A 4413-nucleotide genomic window follows, 5' to 3' on the forward strand; every position below is an offset into this window, starting at 1 on the left:
TCAGATGGTGTCCAGGAAATGTTTGGGCGTGCTAGCCCTCGTTTCAACGATATAGCATATTCAAAGAATTATCCTACTCTCTACTATCGCCTCAAAAACATACACTATACAATAAAGAGAGTAAGGCATAGAAATGTAGAATAATCCTACAGTATACAATAAAGAAATTATAGCCGATTATACCCACCGGGCATTATAGTTCGGCACCAGTGATAATAAAGCATACACAAAAAGCAAATTACATACACTGGGCAAATAAAGCTTATACATCATGGACACACATCAACGGAACTTGCCATTTGAACTATAATCTCTTCAGAAAATAGGATTGGCCGGATTCAGATAGCACAACTTTTAGTGTACAAAATCTCCAATTCCTTCGTGGTTACCTCAGTGTCTCGTTTCATTTTTTTGACTCCTGCGTCTCATACCTGCAAATCAAGTCTCAACTTGTTGATTGCATGTTGAGAATCATGTACATGTTGTCTTGCCACCTCTAGTTGATGCTCGAGAACATCAGCACATTCCAATTCCAATCCATAATCATTTGGTAACGGCCATGCCACACTGCTCGCAGATCTTTGTGTTGATGTCACTTCATCCTGAAATGTTTCTGTAAGTACACATGACTAGGGCAAAAATATAGTTACAACAGTGAAGCGAGCAAGACAGACTATTTTGTACATGGAAAAACAGGACTAACAATAATGTTACACATCATGAAGCATAGGCAGGTGATATGTTAAAAATTATAAAAATGGCAGTCTGTGCAGCCTGCATACAAGAATCTCTCTTAGCTCACCAGAGGAGCATGATGTTGGGGCGAAATCCAAAACACAAACAATTTACAAATTTAGACAGCACGTTGCATATAAGCAAGCAGCTGGCCATTCTGTAGCTCAATTAAAGCCTTAGGGAGCATAATGAACAACAGAGGGATTCATACAAACCTACTACAGCAAGCAAAACTATGCAATCATTAGCCTAGTATAAACTAGATTGTTAGCCTCATGTAGTAATAGTTGGTTAATAGACTTCAAAGCTTCAGGGACACTTTGTCAGAGTAATTAAATGGTGAGGCCTTTAATTATGTCAACTAATAGTTATACAAGTACCCAACATCAGGCATCATTGTTTGGGCATCTCATTAACTAGGACAAATAAAGCAATTGAAAAGAGCAATTTAACTATACCTGAAACAAACAAGAAATTGAACTGTTGAGTTGGCAGCATGCATACATGCATGCCTCAATAACATCCATGGCCTAGCTACATTTACTATATAAACGAACAAGTAATGTAATATTGTTTGCCCCCTATGAAGTATCTCGACTTGTATGTAATCAATATCCTAGTAATGATAGGGAGGCTAATGATGTGAATATGCATTTGGTTATGAGACACTGACAACTCTACCATGGCAGGAAGCAGTTTCACACTGTTCATTACTATAAGACGTTTTAGATATTTAAAAGTAGGTTACATCCGTAATGAGTGAACAGACACATTAAAATGTGTTTACATACATCTGATTTACAAAAAAGTTAGAACATCATATAGTAGTGAGTGTAGGGGGTTTTAATCAATGGCCCAATGACTGGGTTACTGGTGAAAACCCATACGCAAGCACAATGTCAGACAAATAGGATGTCCTGGTAATTGTAATACAGTGTGACTTACCTTAACTGGTTGAACAGGCTCAGTGCTGCTCCTCCTTCTCTTGCAAGGCTCCTTCCTAACATCTTGTACATGGAAATCCTCAATCTTATGTTCATTGCACCCCCTCTGCAAGGTGACACAAACTAGTTACCGGTCTCCTTGAAAGATAAATTTGCATACTTTCCAGTCTGTGAACAACACAAAAGGATGGTATTATAACAAAACAACACCACATAATGAAACATGCCACATCTCTTGCACACAATGAAATGAGAATTTACTATGTGTGCACTATGTAAAAGCTAGGCATGCCTTCGAAATGGATCTCCAGGTACTCTTGGAGAGCCTAATTTAGTGTACGGCCAAACCTTTATATCACTTATGAGTTATACAAGCCCCCACTACAGGAGCCCTTAGTGTTTAAATTGTTGACAAGCTCTGTTAGGTCAAGAAAATCAAGTAATCAAGGCAAATAGTCCTAGTATGGTTGGCTGATAAAAACAAGCAATTGAATAAATGTGTGAGCAAATCTTACATATCAAGAAAAGAAGCATAGAAGGAGGCTTAAAGACCATCACTAGACTGACCAGATTTAAGGGGCATTTAAATATCATGTGCAACATATGAACTAACATAAACATTGCATATTTCAGATTCTATAATGAAATGCACATGTATTAGGTTATGCCACGTATGATGATGCCTAAATGTACACTATAGTAGGTAGGAGTGATTCATCATTGCACGCACAATTGAATTGCAGGTTAAGGGCCAATTCTATTCCGCCTTTTCAGAGCTTATTGTAAAAATAAGCCATAAAAGATGTAAAGAAGTCATTTTTGAGTTATGGGCTTGGGCTTAACTTATTTCGCTTTGGAGGGGGGTATTTCGTGTAGAAGCTCACTAAAATTGAAGGGAAGGGGAATAGTGAAATGACTCTGTTGTTTGCCTATATTAAACTCAAAATGCCACTGCTCACGCCCGCGTCACACTTGACCCTCAAGTAAAAACAAACACGCAAGTGTTCATTGCCCTGCCCGCTTGCATCTCCTCTCCCCTTTCCCTCTACCTCGATCCCCTGCCTGAAACGCTAGGGTTCCTCCAACGAGCCATCGCCACTGGTCCCATCTGGCCTGGTCCACGATGATGCTCTCCCCGGATACTCCTTCCTCTAGTGCCTCCCCTCATTCTCATGGTCTCCAGCAGCTGCTCCGCTGTGGTCCATCCAATGCACTACTCAAGTGGGCGCCGCACAACTACGGCCGATGCGACACTATGGCAGAAGGCACCTCGTTGCCCTCCCCTCCTCCCAGGTAGTGGCCTTGAGGTGCTGTTGAAGGATGAGCTCATCCAACAAGGTGAGGATCTCCTCTGATTTTTTTGCCAAATTTTCATTCTGATCCGCTATACGATGAATTGCTATGAGCTGCTTGTGTTGCTGCTATATGATGCATTGCTATGAGCTGCTGCTGCTATATGATGAATTGCTATGAGCTGTTGCTGCTATATGATGAATTGCTATGAGCTGCTGCTGCTGCTATATGATGAATTGCTCTAAGTTGCTCCTGCTGCTACTGTATGATAAATTGCTATGAGTTGCTCCTTCTGGTACTATATGATGAATTGCTATGCACTGCTCCTGTTGCTGCTATATGATGAATTGCACACTCCTGCTGCTGTTGTATGATGAGTTGCTATGAGCTACTGCTGCTGCTATACGATGCTTTCAGCTGGTGCTGCTATATGATTATAACGAGCCACTTGGACCATCAAACTTCGATAAATAATTGTTCTTCATTTCAATTTAGGCCATGTGTTCTTCATTTAAATTAGGCAATGGGATCTCTATGGAAGACATTGACCAAAGTAGATTGTGCCAAGTAGATGGTATTTTGTGTTTGCATTTTGAACAAATATTGATGGTCTGTTTTCCTATCATATTAATTACTGCACTGGGTTCAATTTGTGATGTTTGCAAGTCAAATTAAGTTTCATATGGGCATTAAAATTATAAAATATAATGCAATCTAGACTTTTCGCTGATCATACCATAGATAAGCTGAAAAGGCAGGCAATGAAAAGAAATGGTTGGCTTATTACCTGGAGCTTATATTCAAAGGTGCTTATTAGGATAACTTGAAATAATTGTCCCTAAGAAACTTGGCCAATAGAACTGACACAAAAATAACATGCCATGATGATTGCAATGGAGGCCCAGTTCTTTTGCCAGATTCTCCCAAATCTGACCCCTACCCAGATTCTCCCAGAATCTTTGAGCCCCATTTTTTACAATCCTATCTAGTTAGGGTCTAATTAGGTAGGATTGTAAAACAAAAGGGGGTCAAAGATTCTAGGAGAAGCTAGAGAGGGGCAGATTCTGGGAGAATCCTTCAAAAGAACGGGGCCAAAGTGACCTACCATAGCACACTGTATAGGCTCACCGCTGCCTCTCCTTTTTTTGCAATGTTTCATGAAATTGCCACATACATCTTGTACTTTTTCATTTCGTAACCCTATCTGCAAGTTGACACGGGTAATTTCAGACATCTCTACATGATAATACATTGCATATCGCTTGCAAATATTTAAACCACCAACTAACGATTGTGTGCGTAGCATAAACTAGCCATGACTCTGTGTGCTGGACTAGCAGGCACTCCATGGGAGCCTAATGTAGTGCACTAGAATTCCTACATGCCACCTACCATTTTGTGTAATGTACTGCCTCTGTTCCTAAATATATGTCTTTGTGGA

This window comes from Triticum aestivum, chromosome 1B (genome assembly GCF_018294505.1).
Source record: "Triticum aestivum cultivar Chinese Spring chromosome 1B, IWGSC CS RefSeq v2.1, whole genome shotgun sequence".
Taxonomy (NCBI): Eukaryota; Viridiplantae; Streptophyta; class Magnoliopsida; order Poales; family Poaceae; genus Triticum; species Triticum aestivum.